Raw genomic sequence first — 16,885 nt, forward strand, 5'->3', positions numbered from 1 at the left:
GTAATCCGGCGATGCTTGGAGCGCGGAGCGCGGCCGTGCCCGTCCCACCGCCCGCCGCAGGGGCACCGCGCCCCTCCCCGCTATCCCCGTTCCGTCCCGCCCCTGCCCGGCGCCGCTGAGCGCCCTCGGCCCCGCCGGAGCTGCGCGGAGAAACGTGCGGAAGGACACCGGAGGAGAGTGTGACAGAAGCTGTAGTTCCGGCCGCGGTCGGGCCTTGTTTCCCAAAAATAGCGCGGCGCGGTATCCGTGCGCCGGTGTCAGTGTCTCCTGAGGAGCCGCGGCGGGAGCGGAGCGAGCGGGAGCGGCGGTGAGCGAGGGGTCCCGGGGCCCCGGCTCCGCGCGGCCGCGGGGCGTGTTCCCTCAGCCCGGGGCTCGCCCGGGGCCGGGGCCGGGGCTGCGGCCGGCGGGGTGGTGGGAGGGAAGGGGGAAAGGAAGGAGCGTCCCCCCCCGCCGGCCCCATCCCGCTCTGAGGGAGCGGAGCGGGGGAAGCCGGCGGGGTCCCGCGGTGGGCGAGTTCCCGGGGCCTGCCCAGAACTTCCTGCGGGAGGGGATGGACGCTGACGGGCCAGGCCGGCCGATCCGCCCGGGGCGCGAGGGAGGGTGGGGTGCGCGGCCCTGGAGCGGCCGGGGAGCGGGGAAAGGAGCCTTTGTGCTGGGTGTCGCTGGGGAAGGAGACAGGAAAAGGCTCCCCGGGAGCCCGTCCCTGGAATGCGGCGGCGGGAGCGGCCGGGGGAGAGGGAGCGGTGGGTTCGGGGGCTGCGCGCCGCAGGAAGGAGCGCCGGCAGCGGCGGTGCGGGGAGAAGCGCTCCCGACGCGCGCACCGGAGGGTGTTCTGCCCGGAGGGAGAAGGCTGAAGGTACGGCAGGATTTTGTGTGCAGCGGCAGAAGTCGTGAGGAAAAAGGACTGCTCCGCTTCTGACTGGAAAGACTAATTTTTTTAACTTTACGGAGCTGTCTTTTGCAATAAATTTTTACTTGCTTTTGAGATGCTAAGCGGCGAGGAGAGTGGAATTGCTCAGAAAGACTGACCATAGTGCCTTGTTTGACAGGTGATTAATTTCAGAGTTGAGAGATTGGAGTTCTGTAAGGGGAAAAAAAAAAGATAATTTATTAAGAGGGCTATAAAAATTTTTTAGTGTAAAAACATTGTGTCCCATAGCCATACAACAACGACTAAAATTATTATGAGCAGTGGGGGAAAGGGGTTTTGGGAAGTACAAAGGAGGAAGGAAAAAGAATAATTTGTAAACAGTAGTAAAGAAAATAAAGTGGTTTGGTATGGAATTGATAATGTAGATGTATTTATTTTATACCTTTTTCACAGTCTAGGAAAATTTTATCTAACATGAAGAAGGCTGTATACTTTCAACCTTTGTTATGTGAACTGTCTACACACAATTGTTCCTTTTGCAAGTTTTTTTTTTATTTTTAGGAACTAGACAGCTATATTTTGTTAGATAATTCTGGTCTCTTCTTATTGCTATCTGGTATTTAAATACCCATGCAAAAGATGTCAGGGCAACATTCTTGTCATCTGTCTGTATTTAAAATTATTTTAAGTGCCTTTTACGTGTGAGAATGTAATATTTAGGGTTTTTTTTCCTCCTATCTCACAGGTGATTTGCATTTGGGGGAGAGGTGTGAAGTTCCTAACTTAAACTATTTTTTTTTTCATTGAGGTGCCAGAATATGTGCAAAATGACATGTTATTCAATTACATAATTTAGAAGGATTATAATAAATTATAATAAAGGATGTAATGTCGGTGCTTTTGTTCACTAAAGGGTATAATTATTAAATGTTATTTTAAAATTCTATACTTGTTAAGCCAGCAAATAAAAAATAAGAGAATGAACAAATTGTCAAGATATTAAGGGATTACGATGGTGCTAAACAGCTGGAGATGGGCCTTTTTTGACTGAGGGCATTCAGTTTGGAATTTCATAAAGAAAATAACCCAGTGCCCTGGTCAGTTGTTTTGCTCCTCCATAATTCTTGCCCACATCTGTAGCTGGCTCCACGTGCAGTGGCAGAGGAGAATTGTCGGTAAATGGGAAGAATCCCTCAATGTCAGGGACAGGCTCTACCTCAGGACAGCTTTGGTGTACATGAAACTCCTTCTCTCTGCCCCTGGAGCTGATCTAAACCAGTTTGCACATTGCAGCCCTTCTGTGATTTATTTGTGAGCAGACATTTGGAGATGTTGGTAGAAATACATCAGTTTTTTTGCTGTTTGCTTGTTCTGCTCTGTGTTTTCAGTGTGTGTTTTAACCGATGTGGTCACTGCTCACCTCTGAGTGAGTGGTGCCATGGAATGCTTTGCATATGTGCAGATCCCTGGATTTAGATCCCTATAATATGAGTTTCTTTCTCTGTGAAACCACAGATGGAGAAGAAAGCCAACATTGAATTTTATGAACTTAGAGAAATTGAGTCATGTTGGACTAGCACAATGAGGAGGACATGGCTGCACTCAAACTTGAAATAATTCTGGAGAATAAAAGGGCTCATTATGGCAGAAGACTCATCTTATTTAGAAAGCTTTGAGCTGAAGTGTGTGTGGTTCACCTTAAACTGGTTAATGTGGGCAGCGGAGATTTTATGGGTTTATTTTAGAATGTTGGCCACGTTTCTCAGATAACTTGTTGATGTCATTCTGTATATTCTGGGCCCAAGTGCTGCTTCAGAGAGCCTGGAGGCACCACTCTGCTCTGTGAACAATGCCGTGCTACCTTGCCTGCTCTCAGCCATGCCCTCCTAACAAAACACAGCTGATTAATTCTCCAGAGTACTGAAAGAAGTGTAGTCTAATGCTGTGTAATGAGCAAATCCGTATTAGTTTGGCAACTTTTTTTCCTAAATAAGGAGTATCTTGCGTTAGTTATAACTGTGGTTTGTTGTGTCTTGCTTGAGAGAGGTCTGTGGGGTTTAGTTGAATTTTTAAAAGTATGTTTTCTAAAAATCACTTGCCTCACCAAATTGTTAATTTTTTTATTTTTAAAGGATTAAATATTCTGTATAAACCTTGGCCTTTAGGCCTACTCGGGTCTGACAGCAGCCGGGTTGGTAATGTGTGCAAAGCACTGGGATCTGCTTTTCCTTCTCATTGAAAGAAATCTTCCTTTGAATTAATTGGAACATCATGTGGCAATGTATGTGCTTTTTAGTGCACAAATCGCTTTAAGTTTTCACATTTATTGTGTTGGAAAGACATTACTTCACATGTGTAATAATGTGTTCTTCAATGGATCAAATGGAACAAAAGTCAGAGTCTCTAGAGTCTGTGATAATCTGAGTGAATTTGGTGCTTTTTGTTCAGATTTGATCCCTCCAGCTCTGGTGAAGCAGCCAGGGGATATAAACACAGCACTTCCTTTTCCCTTGGGTGCCTTCTGTGCACGGCAAGGCCGAGCAGGGATCACCTGAATGGACTTGTCACTGGTACTGAGGTGGTGCTGCTGAGGGGTTTGACTCCTGCTCCTGCCACTGAAATGAATAAAGACTTGGAAGGTGTGTAATGGTGTAAGGTTTTAATTTAGGTGTCTCAAATTTATACACAGAATCCCCTTGGTTTAAGGTGCAGTCACATGAGAAATAACTAAAGGTAGCTGTTTTTTCCCCTGGATGTTTGCAAGGTGGTTTGGTGTCTTAGGAAGTTTGGGAGATGACACAAGACAATCTTTCTTTTCACAAGGCTTCTCCCTCAAGTTAGCTTTGCTGACCTTCCAGTAAAAAACTTGAGGAATTTTTTTTGGACAGCTGATCAAAATGCATTTTAGGTCATTGATGCAATATCCAGTGTAACAGAAGAAAATAAATAGTATTAGTGAGAGTTCAGCCCAGCCTGCAGCTGTGTAATATGACAGTTACCCTCCCCCAGCATGTGCTCTGTGCTGGAGCACCAGCTAATAAATAATGAGCTCGCAGTCTGCAATAATGTATTTTGCTTCTTTTATTTGAAAGTAAGCATCTGATCTAGATTTCTACCTCTGACCACTCCTCTCATCTGGTGCTCTCTTATTTTAACACTTGATCCTTCAAGTTACTGCTTAGGCAGTTGAAAAGAAGAGAAGAAATTTTTTTTCCACCATATTAAGGCATTGAGTTTTAAAAAAAAAATCAACTGTATTGTTTTGGCTTCTGTTTAATGGTTCTGCAAGAGTGTTTCTTGATTGCTTTATATTTAATATATAATTTTCTTTAGAAACATAAACCCCTGTACTGTGTACTCTCATTTGCCTTTGACAGTAAAAAGGAATTGCTATCTTGCAAGATCCCTCTGTTCCTGAGACCTCACCCCTGCCTGTCCAAGACAATCACCCAATTGGAACATTTTAAGTTATATATAGACTATATATATTTTTTTTCTTTTCTGATTTTATTCTTAATCTAAGTCTACAGTGAAGGATTAGGAAGGAATTTTATTAGAATAAGGTAGGCTAAATTTTGTGACCAGTCTTTTTAAAAATTGTAGTGCAGGGGAATACAGAACCTTTTCTACAGGAGCACTTTGCTTTTTGTTCCGTGTGTTGTAGCAGGACAAGTGTGCCTCTATGATCAGAAGAAAATACATCCCTCTTAATAAGAGTGTGATTAATTGAATTATTTTTCAGGGAATTAACTACTTTATATTCAAAATGTTAGTGATGCTTAATTAGGTAGGTCTCTCACTTATATTTGCCTCTGTCTCTGGAGAGCTTTTGAATTCTGGCAAAGTCCTTATGGGCCAACCTGGAAACTTGAAAGTGTGTTCTGCATTGTTCTGTGATTTCACCAGGAGCTACTGAGAATTGTTGCATGCCTATTTGAAGTGTAGTGAGATACAAAGTAGGTGCTAGGAATTACCAAGCAGGCAGAGTCGTGGAAAGGTGCTTGCTGTAGGTGTCTGTGTACCAGGCACTGATGACAAAGCATCTTTTCCTTTTTCTCTAATCAGGAGCGAACTGACTCAGAGAAAAATGTGTCATGGTCAGAGATCACCTAGGAGTGGGTGTGTAGAATGGATGGGTTTGTGCTCGTGATACTTTTATGATGATAATAGAGGTGAAGAAGGATTTTTTTCCCATTTATTTCAAATCTCTGAGTATTTGTGTAACTCAGTTTCATTTGAAAATCAGATTGCTTCCGACACTGTAATTTAGGATTTCATGGACTGGACTGGTGTTACTTTTATTGTTTGAAAGCTCACCATAAACCTGCAAGAATATGTAAAGCATATGTGTCATCTGTACCTGCAGTGACACTTGCAGGCTGTGGTCAGGACCAGAGCTGAGGTTTTGTGCCAATATACACAGGCCTGATCTCTTTTTTTTCTGTGATCACTTTGTGTTTGGAAGGTCAAGGGGGTTAAATTATTAAACTTTTAGCTGTATAATTGTCTAAGCATGTCTGTAAGTGAGCTGTGCTGGGGCTATGCTGTTACACATTTCTTTCTTGAAGATTGTGGCATACAGAGTTGAGAAACAGAATTCAGAGGAGATTTAGTGTCCTTTATGATATGGAAGAATTACAAACAGTTGTAAGAGAAGAGAGTAAGCGAGAGGTTGAGCCTTCAGAGACTCAGATATACACACTTGTCCTAAAGGTGAGGGGTCATAAAGGGCACAACAGACTTGTCCTGGCAGTGTCCATTAGAGAAACCTTTGGAAAGTGTCAGGCTAGTGTGACTTTACACCCTCGGGAAAGTGTCAGGATAATGTGACCCTGTATCACACAAAATCTGCAGTAGTTGAGTCCAAGAGAAGAGACAAAGGTGGTAATATTGTTTTCCCCCTCAGATATCAAAAAAAGTGACTCTTTTTAAGTGGTTATCTTTCTGCAGATGTTTTGAATTTATATATTTAATAGGCCATCATGTGGAAGACATGTATGCTATAGCTCAGAAGCATTGCATGAGGTTATCAGCATTGGGGACATCTTGTTTTTGGTATCATTCTTTCACAAGCAACTGCCTCTTCCTGATATGACTGCATGCATCCTGTTTTAAAAGCTGTGAGCTGACAAGAATGACTGCTAATACTTTGCTGTATAGAGCAGTTTAAAAATGTTGCTTCTTCCAGTGTGAGCTTTCAAAGCAATGAGTCTTCTGAGAGTGTTTGAGAAAAGGGAAGGTTCCATCATCATTGTTCTTTTATTATCTTGTCAGGCACTGAGGGTAATAAACTGAAATTTTCAGAGTTTTTATTTTTCCTTGAAGCTGTTGAAATTATTGTGTAATGGTATGAGGTTTTAATTAAGTCAGGTGTCTTAAATTTATATTCAGAATCCCCTTGGTTTCAGGGTAAAAAAGGGGAAGTCAGAGGTACAGCACAAGATAATTTGTTTCACTTGAAACCTACAAAAAAGGAAAAGAAGGAAAAGCACTTTCTGCTAAATTTTTTGAGCCTATAGGCTGTCAAATTATTTTTGTTAGTCTGAGTTTAATAATACATGTATTTACTTGATTAGTTGGCTTCAGGGATTTGAAGCTTTTTAGTGCAGAAGAATTTCCTCTGAGAGGCTTTGTTAATATCCTCCTGTGTTTCTTTTGAGTGTTGGGGTTTTTTTTATGTTTTGTCTTCTTGTTGTCCTCCTTATCTTTGTTCATGGCATTCCAAATGGTGGTGTCTTAACTTTTTGTCACTCTGAAATGTCTGTGAAGATCTTGGAGAGACGTTGGGCTATAAAAAAGTGCCAGCAGTAAAAGTATTAATGGTTTCCATTAGGAAGCACTAAATTAGAACTCCTCCTTCAGGGGAAAGAGACAAAATCGTGGATGGCTGAAGAGAGATGTGGTCGGTTGATGGAAGCAAGAATTTCCTGAATATTGGAGATATGGAATATGGGTGATTTGCAGAAGTTGTAATTATGAACACAAATGCCCTGAAAATTCCCGAGGAGCATGTGGAACATGTAATGGCTTTGGATGTCATAGAATAATAATGAGTTTTAAATAGGTGCTTGTTGTTTCCTTTGTCACAAATAGAAAAAACATTGTAAAAATTACTTCCATTTAAAAAATGGAAAATATCAATTGGAATAACTGAAATTTAAAAACTATTTTATCAAATCTGTATTACAAAATCATGTAGAAAGCACTCGTTCTCAGTGAAGCACAGAGACATTTAAGATGACTCTCCAGGCTTTATCTTGGGTTTAATATGAGATGAAATTTGAGGAGGGCAGAAACAAGAATTATTGTAATTGATAATTTTTTTTTCCCCCTAAAAAAAGGAAAAAGCTAACGGTTAGTGTTTCTATTCATCAATGCTAATTTAGTATCTTCAAGAAATTCGTAAAATGTGGTGTTGAAATGATTGGAAATTCTGTTTTATAAAACACAATGTTCCTGACTATTAGAGTAATTAAAGTGCTGTATGCAAAATAGGAGGAAAGTACCTTAAAAGACTTAATGGTTTGCTCAGGAGGTGAAACAGGGTAATGGGAGAGTTGCAAATTTCAGCTGCTGTCCCTGTCATGGCATTTTGCTGCTCCTGGTGGCTCCCGGTTGATTTTGTTCCTAGGCCTGTCTCCAGAGCAGACTCGGGTTCCCGGTGGGATGGAGGTAACCTGATGATCCCCCTGTTCCCCCCAGGCTGCTTCCAGTAAATCAGATGCTCTCGCTGGGAGGCGGCTGTGCCTCGGTGGGTTGCAGTCCCTTGTGTTTTTGCTGAGGAGTTGGACTCCGGTCCTGTCCTAGTGGTGACATCCTTGCTTTTACAGTTCTCTGCTGAGGAGCCCTGAACAGTCCGTGCACCCCGTTGCTGTCACACACATACTTACAACGAGTCGGGGCTTATGTAAAACTTGCACCAGATTCCACCAGAGTCATTCCCTTGAGAAGCTGCGATGGCAGAGGGGATCGGAAGGTTCCTACAGAGAGACTCGAGTAAAAACTGCTGTTGTTTAAAAGCTGAGGGAAGGAGTTGGCCTGGGTGAGGAGGTTGTGGTCGGAGCCCCCGCAGCTCCCTCTGGTGATCCCGGCGTGCCCGTGCAGCCCCGGGGCTTGGCCGAGCCTCCGACGGGCGAACCATCAGCTCCTGCACGGCGCTGGAGAGACGCTGCGGAGCGAGCCGAGGCTGCAGCCAGCCTGCTGTTACTCTTGGGTGCCATTGGGTTTTGCTGCCTTTTTGTTTTATTCTTTTCACCATCTAATTTCTGTCTCGGGGGAGATGGAAGTCATTAAAGGAGCTGTAGACTGTCCTGTTAACGTTGGCTCTAGGCGAGCGGAACCAGTGTGATTGCATGAGATAAAAGGATACCAGCTCCATGGCTGGGTTGCTGAGGAGCAAGTGAGGCATGATATGGGGAAGAAGGAAGAACAAAGAAGTGTGTATATGAAAATTTTTATTCTGTGTTCTGTAGCCCATTTAATTTATGTTATTAAAATATGGAGAAATGGTAGAAGTAAATTTAAAAATAGTCTGAACTGTAATAGTAAAGAAGTGATTTTGCAAGTAATAAAACCTTGAGAATTTCCATTTCCCTTACTTTCCAATTCTTCTGCTATTCCATGATCATTTAGAGTATCCCCTCTTTTCAGTGTGCTTCTCTTCAGTTCTCCAAATAGCTTAAATGTGTGCCAGCTGTGGCCAGGCTGAGCACAGGTGCCTGCTGACTGCCCAAGCATCCCGCAGGACCTGCTGCCTCTGGTCACTGCAGGGCACTGCTCTGCCCAGGGCTTCTCTGCAAATGTCAGGTCAAAAATTCTGCAGCTCTTCTAGGAAACCTCAAAAATAATCGATGCATTTGCTATAGCATTTGGTTGAAACTGGTCAATATAATCAGAAGCTGTTAATGAGGGAGAATAGACTGTGATCAAGTAAACCTCATTTTATTAAAAAAGTTATAAAGCTGTGAAAATAGTTCTATCTTCAGGGTTTAATGCCATCATTTGTAATGCTCTAGTCTAATATCAGCAAGCTCTTATTTTCTTAAGTGTTTTTATTTAATTTTATTAAACTAAATCTTAAAGTTAGGGTGATTTAAAACTGCATTCAGTTTCTTAATTTGCTCTGCTTTTAATGTATTTGATTTGATCTAAATATCATGTTAGGCTGGAATTCATTTGTTCAGCAAAATAAATGGATCTTCATTTTGATGAGGCCTGCTTGTAACTGTATGGGAAGATAGTTGGAATTTCTTCCTTGTGTCTTCCTATCTTCTTAAGATACATAAATAAATTTATCTAAAACCCCCACCTGGCCTCCTCCCCCATGTGATGCTCATACTTGTGTTTTATGTAGGACTTTCTGGATCAAAATTTTTAAACAACTTTTTTTTAAGGGCCGAATTGTTCTGTAATAAAGCCTATTACAATATTGCTGGGTACTGGCTGAGTAGTTCTCAAAATAAATTTTTACCTACTTTTCAGTTATTTAGTTCTTCAATAAAATGTTAATGAGAAGATTATCTGATAAACTTATTGAAAACTTTCTGTACAACAAACTCCTAGTTGAGGATTTTCCTTCAGATCTGTTTGTTTTAAGGCACCTAAGTTGGTTTTTCTAGCTCTCTTGCATGCATGTAGATAATGCCTACAGGCAAACCACAAAGGTCTCGGTGTGTTGTTTTTCTAAGTCTTGAATGACTAATTTTCTGAATGTGTAAGGAGCAACAGCCTTTCGTGTGAAGTTCTTTTTGTGCTTGTTACGACTGTAGAAGCAGGAGAAAGTAAGCACAGCCTAAAATTCAGAGTTGCAATCTGACAAGAAGTCCTCCAGGCTTATCTGGAAGAGTTGAGATCACAGTTCTTGCTTCTGTCTTACCTGTGCTTCTCTGCTTTTAATTCTTTGTGGTCTCCTCTGCTTAGTCTTAGTGGCTTATAAGATTTTTCAGTGGCATAATTAGCTTATCTTAAAATAGTCTGATCTGGTGGCGGTATTGGGACGCTGCCGGGACAGCCAGCCCAGCCCCAGTCACATGCAGTCAACCACGGAGATGTGTCAGTGTTTGGGCCACTCAGCAGGAAGGGAGGAGTAGGTGAAAATCTTTTGAAGATATAAGTGGACCTTGAACATTAATGGTTCAGCTCACCTGTGCTAAGATTTGCACATGCTTTCCTTCAGGAATTTGGCGACAGCCTGATAAAGTAGCTAGAAAGCAGTTTCTCCTTGGTTTCAACCAAGATGCAAGTGGAATGGAAACAAAAAAAAATTCAGTTCCAGTTCCTATCCTTGTGTTCTTTTTTATATTTGTAGCTTTAGTGTCTGGCTCTGTTTATCAGCCCTCACACTTCAGAGAGAGTGAGCCTCATCTTACCTCAAATGCCTTGGTTCAAACTTACCAGTGTTTCAGGTCTGAGACCTTTAAGGTTTGGAGTGTCCGACCATTAACATTTATACTTCCTTGAGACTATCTCTGGGTTTCATACTTTCAATAATTGTCTTGTCTTCTGTCTTCATTTCCATCTCTCTAGACAAATACAAATTTAGACAAGGGCACAATTGCATGTGTTAATGAAGATTGTTGTAGGTACACCAGTTCTGAGGGGTAAACTCTGCATTTAAAATGCCTTTCTTGGAAAAGCTGCTGCTGCAGTTGCTATTGTGGTTGCTACAATCTTGAACAAGGGATTAGAATACTTTTTATTTCTTGTTACTATGCAGGGAAAGGAACTTGATCTACAGTACATTCAGGATGTTTCTTGTGATGTGACTTATTCTGTATTTTCTGAGAGCTGTCCCTTTCATGAGATTTCAGTAGAAGAGTACTTTTTCTGAAATTCATAGACTCCCTAAATTTATGTGCCATTACTATGCTTTTTTGGTTGATTAAAAATGAATTTCGGCATTTCACAACTCACTATTTGTTGAAATAGTGGCTCGTGCTAGGGCGCTCCAATACTGGCTGGTCTTGACTTCAGGAAGAAAATTTAGTGCTGTTATTTCAATGTGTAAAATGCTTTTTAGGGAAGGTTTGTTCTCTTTGGCTTGATACCTATTCATTCTGGAGTCCAATGAAACTTGAAGGTTTACGCTTTTAGGTTCTGCATTTTCATCTGAAACCCTGCAGAACAATCTAGTATGAGATGCTTTTGTTACATTTGAGTTTGCAGACCTTCATTGAAAAATTGATTTGAACTCTGCAAGACATAGTTAAAAACAAATTCTTCTGGTAACGTTTGAGTTTTGCTTCCAAGTGGATTTGATGTACTGCCCCCATGCAGGAAGTGAGAAAAGGAGTTTTAACTGTACATTAATGTCTTGCATATGCTGCAGTGTTCCTTGAGCTCTTCCTGTAAATGGCTGTAGCCAGGCAAGTCCTCTGTGTAGTTTAATGTTTAACTCTGGTTTTATTTTGTTGCTATCGCTGGTGCCTTATGCATGCAGATAGATTGCACTATAACTGAGGCTGGGAGAGAGAACTTGCCTCTCTTCCTTTTTAAGCTTGGTCTAGGCATGATTTTAGTATGGTGTAGTTTGTTACTAAAAATTTAGTAACAAATACTTTACAAGGTCCACTTATTCCAGTGAAACTTCCTAGACTACTTCAGATAAAGTCAGCTTCCAGTGGGGTTTGGGACATTTCTTGAAATGCTTGATTCTTTGTGTTGTGTGTATGGAGTTGGTTTTTTTTTTCTTTTTTTTCCCCCTGGTTTCTCTGACATTCATTAACTGTGCTTACAATGAGTTTTCAGTGAATTAGTGTCAATGTTCCAGTGAAATCCTTGGCTGTACTGATGACGTAAGTGGTGGAGATCTTTTTCTGGAATTCTTTCTACTGTCTCCTTGTGTCTGTTAGACCTATTTAGATGAAAATGCTGTAGGCCAATGGCATTGCCTGTGTGCTTGTTCCCTGCTATAATATTAATGTTTATGTCTTAGAGGTATTAGTAGAGAGATTATTAGGAGGGGAAGTCTAGCACAGAAAAGCTTCCTGTGGATGACTTGCAGTAGTGGTGAATTCTGACAGGGTTCCCATGGTAGTGAATGTGTTTTCTTTAATACACATTACTCAGATCTTGCTATTGTCTTCTTTATAATACAGTGTGGTGGCTGTATTATTGTCAATACACAAGTTGCCTTAGCAAAACCTTTTGAAGCGCTGTAAAAAAATACATGAAACCATGTTTGGCAAAAAATGCTGAAGGGTTTTAATGGTTCCTGAGTGTGTAGGGAACAGTCTTTTTCTCCTTTTGGCAATCCCATGAACTTTTGAATCCAAGTCTTTGTCTCCTTCTCCTCTGCTGTATTCCCATACAAAATTAAATAATTTAACTTTCATTTTAGCAATAGGAGACAATTTGAGCATAATTAAAGCAATGTATCTGTCTAAATGAGTGATACCTAATTGGATTAGCATTGTTTAGAGAGCATGTGTGCAGTCATTCTTTGTGAATCTGTACATTTCCCTTTTAGATCTGCAATAAATATTGAAGTCTCGCTGTTCAATCTAATGAACGTAGCTTTAGATTTACACTTTGATTGCCACTCTCAACTTCCAGTGGGTCGAGATGCTGTTCTGCAATTTCTGGTTTCAGCCTTCATACTGCCTGGGGTTCATACTCTGCCTGTGGGGAGAGGCACTTGATCTGGAGATGCTCAGAGTCGTTTGGATAATGAGGAATTATAATAGCCATACCATTTTAAGAAATTAAAAAAAAAAAAAAGTGAGTTCTAGTGCACTTTTACTAGTCTCAAGCAGTTTATGTATGAAATCTCCTAACTAGATCCTTCACCCACATCTGAGGTCTGTGCATCCCATAAACAGGCCTTGCCTATTTTTTCTGCACAGGACCTTCCTGGGCTTATCTTAATAACACTGTCATTTGAAAGACTTGGCAGGGCACTATACTGAAGAGGAATACAATAGGAAAAAATATTACTCATTAGATCTGTCTTCTGGATTAGTCCAAATTTGGGGAAATAGTCTGTTCAGTTAGATCCCCTCTTAGATCAACAATAAAGCTCTGTTTTGATAAATGTAGATAGGTAAATATATACAGGACACCTTTAAACTCATTTAATGTACCTGTACCAGTCAATGGCATGTTAGGATAGCACACAGGAAGAATTTAGCTCATTATCCTACTGCTTGAAAATCCATCATTTCACAAAATGCTCGTTAGTTGTAGCACCTAAATGGGGCAAACCTGTTTCTTAATGAAGAACTTGTTTTCAGTGTCATATTTGTCATCATTAAGGCTTTGGGAAACTGGGTTAATATGTTCAGTTGGATTATGCGCTAGCAAGATGTGGATGGCAGTGCAGCTGCTTTTTGAGGTGGATTCATTTTCTCACGTGGTCTCGTGTGGTTTGTAGCTGTGAATTCCTGTCTCAGCTCTTCTTTACATCTTTAGCGGAACAGTGCTGAAATTATTTGATGTGTTCCAGTAAAGCAAATGACAGCACCCACCAACTTTTACTATTTTTCCATTTGCTTCTCTATTAGATGTGTTTTGGTCATTTTTTGTGTTGTGAGAACATACTAATGTTTTTGATATAGCAAGTGTTACTGCATGAAATGCCTTCAAAAGTAGATTAATGTGTCAAATTTAAATCAGTCATCCTTTTAAAAAACGAAATCTTGTTTATGTATTTAATTTAGGTAATTAAACTACAATGAAGCTTGTGGCTTTCAGTAAAACTTGCAGTTCCAAAACTTGTCTGTGATCTAGATTGATGTCTCTGTTCTAAGAAAGATTTGGCTCAGATAGCCTTCAACAAATCGGGAAAACTGAGGGATGTAGCAATTGAATTTAATTTTGATATTTATGCATGACAGAGGCTTCTGAAGTGCCCAGCATACAGGTCTTGGGGTGTGGTAATGGTTGGATGATGATGGTGGCAATTTCTGCCCATTGTAATTTGACCTGACCAAATGGGTGCCTGACTCTGAGAGCTTTAACTGAGGACTGTATTCTGCCAAATATTATTTCCATTAGCTCTTGCTGTTTATAAATATGGAAGATAAAAGATTAGAAATAATTTTCTAATGCAAATGCTGTGTTTTAGCATTTGTTTTCGGTGCCTAAAACTTGCCTACTAATCAATTAGATTAGCAGCACTTTACTTCATTGGTAGACCTTGCCTTGTCTTGAGTATTTTTGCCATTGAGAAAATTTAAGATTGGTGCCTTGCCTTTGAAATAATGGATTCCTTGCTGCCTCTATGCAAATGCCTTAATCTGCATCTCCCTGTCTGGCTGCAGTTGGACAATTTCGAGCTCTGTCCTGTGTCAGTGTGACAGGGCAGGAGTAGAGGAGGTGTGGTGTGATGTGTGACTTGGCTAAAAGCAAATGCTGTGAGCAGCTGAAGCTGTGCTGCCTGTGACTTTTGGTGTGATGATCTGGATGAGTGAATATGTCAGATTTCAGCTGTTTATTCTCTATAATTTTTTTTTTTGATAGTTGCAAATAAACACAAAGTATTTTCACCACACCCCCTTCTGTTTTCTCTGCTATTTTTTTGAGCTTTCTTTCATTTTCCTTCCTGGTGGGTAGATGGCGAGTTCTCTGGCAGGTTTATCTATTAAAGTGCTGGTGTATTTTCTCCTGAGAAAGCAAGTGTTGTGGATTCTACTGCTGGCAAGTATATATTCTTTTACTTTTCTTAATATCCTCCATTTCTGGTATGTGTTTCAGTGTTTCCATGAGTACAGTTCTACATCTGTCAGCTGTTAATGTTGCATTAACAGATTTTTGTTTCTTCTTTTCACCTGGGGTCTTGAAAAGCAGATGCTCCAAAACTGACTGATTAGGTGCCAACACTTTTGGAGAAATAAAACAATTATTATCTGATCTGAAAGTCAGAGCATCTGCATAGTTTTACATTATGCAAGCTCTGCTTTTGTTGATAATTGTGTTGGATAGGTTTTGATTTCTGCCTGTTGTTGATGGGTTTTGTTTGCTTCTGAAGAGTAACCTGTAGCACTTTGCAGCTGCAGATAATTTAATTCCAAGTCCTTCACCAAGGTCAGTGGGTTTTTTTGTGCTTTGTACAATATTGAGCATTTACTTTTCTTAGTCAAAACTTGTTGCATGTGATATGTAAGATTGTGAAGCACCTTTATATTATTTGCTTACAGAAGAAACACTGTTTATTCAGTTTTTACTGTATTGATAAAAATTGGAAGCTGCTTTTTAATTGTGCAGTCAGAAGTGTTCTTTAAAAAGATGAAAAATATGTTTTCTGTAGACAAGTTGTATCTGTAGATTCCAATTCCTAGTTTTGTCTTTGTATGGAAGTTTACTGGTTCAGTTATTTAATGACTTTTCTGTGTTTTTTTTTAATCAGCGTAGCTCTTGGTTTTTGTTCTGTGTTCTTTTTGTGAAAGGAATCCAGTGTATGTGTGAGTTATTGAATATCCCCTGGTGTGCTGGGACTTGTGTTGTGCTCTTCTTCAATGCTGGAACTTTGCTAATAGCAGGTCCGAATGGTTTGCACCTCTTAAGTCATCAATGTGGAAAAAATACCAAATAAGATGTAATGAAAAAATGGCTTAAGCTCTGATTCAGATAAAAAAGGGATGGCTTAAATATTCGAGCAGTAACAAGTCAAATGCCAAGATTGGAACATGATAATTCAGCCAGGCTCACGTTTGTGACAGCTCTGCAGAGGTGAAGAATGCTTCTTGAGGGGGATTTTTTCCTTTCCTCTTCGCAGCGACAGCTTCTGTGCTCCCCTGGGCTGGGGGGTGGGGAGCTCTTCCAGCAGCTGCACAGAAACCTGTAAGTGCAAGGATGGCCCAGATTCGATGCTGGAGCTTCGGGCAGAGTTCTGATGTGTGTTAGCACTTGGTCCGTGTGACTGTTTGACTGGATAAAGGCTCTCAATCATGTGCTAATGTGTGGCACTAAATGAATACATATTTTGTGTGTAGCTAATAGAAGTGTTTCTCCTGCTAAAAGAATAACCACCTCCTATACTTGAAATGATTTTGTGCCTCCAACATGGTCCTGTAGAGCAGAAGTTCTAATGTCAAAACGAAACTTGGTCAATATATCAGAACCATGCTGCAGTAATTTTATAGTTTGGTACTTAACCTTTGGGTGACTAAAATTAAAAGCATTTTAATAATTTCCTTCTGTAAAAATGTGGTATTCTGTATCTTTCTGTCAGTGTATTATTTGATAAATGCTGGTGTGCTCTGCAGAGTAATTAAGGGAGGACTGAATAATGAGCTAGTTTAGAGTATCATCTGCTCAAAATCCAGACATAGCCTCTCTTTGCCTCTCCCTGTTCTCTTGGTATGCCCATGCAGATCCTTATTGTGGGTAAGCTGGTACCTGCTGGTAGTTCTCTCTGGTTTCCAGCTGTCCCCACCAATGGAAAGGGAAGAGCAATGAAGGATGAACCATCTCACAGAATTGCTGTTTAAGAGGAACAGTGTCAGGATGTGCTTCTGGGTTGCAGCAAACACACAGTTGCAGCTAAAATAGGTCTGTGAGAATTTTCACCTACCCCCTGTGGATATGGTTGCACTAGAGAAGCAACAGTCCAGGATTTTTATGTGGGCTAGTTGCCTAAATATTTACCAAAGGTCTGTATGATTCCCTCTGCCTCCAACAACAGCTGAAGCTTGTTGTGATTACACCCCTACTGATAAGTGTTTGAGTTAGGCTTTCCTCTGTGCTTAGGAAAAGAAAAGGATTCATGCATATTCCTCCAGCTCAATGCAGATAAGCTCTCTTGACCCTGGTGATCAAGTCTATAACCCTTTTATCTTTGCATTCTCCAAGGCACCAATCTGAAGCCATGAAACAATAATCCTGTGTTGGTCTAGAGGCTGTTAGAAGAGTTTGCCTTCTTTTTCCCATTATGCTGGCATTCTCTGCAGTGGTGTCCTCTTGTAGTATGACATTAAAGCATTGTAACAGAGGATGATGAAATATTTTTAGGGTGTGCTCCATTAATTTTGACAACTCAGATTTGTTTGTGCTTTTTGTATGCCAGTGTGTGTATTT

The 16,885-nt window shown here is 40.8% G+C and overlaps 1 protein-coding gene across 9 annotated transcripts in view; it reads left to right on the forward strand.

The window, feature by feature from the left end:
- Window positions 1-250: 250 nt before the first annotated feature.
- The window catches only part of MEF2A (myocyte enhancer factor 2A), an 81,648-nt gene continuing 65,013 nt past the window's right edge, over window positions 251-16,885 (forward strand). For all 9 annotated transcript variants that reach the window (XM_085588940.1, XM_085588939.1, XM_077785929.2 and 6 more), the window contains exon 1: window positions 251-307. The gene's annotated coding sequence lies outside the window, so the exon portion shown is untranslated. The remainder of the gene's footprint in view (window positions 308-16,885) is intronic.

This window comes from Lonchura striata, chromosome 10 (assembly GCF_050655825.1).
Source record: "Lonchura striata isolate lonStrDom1 chromosome 10, ASM5065582v1, whole genome shotgun sequence".
NCBI lineage: Eukaryota > Metazoa > Chordata > Aves > Passeriformes > Estrildidae > Lonchura > Lonchura striata.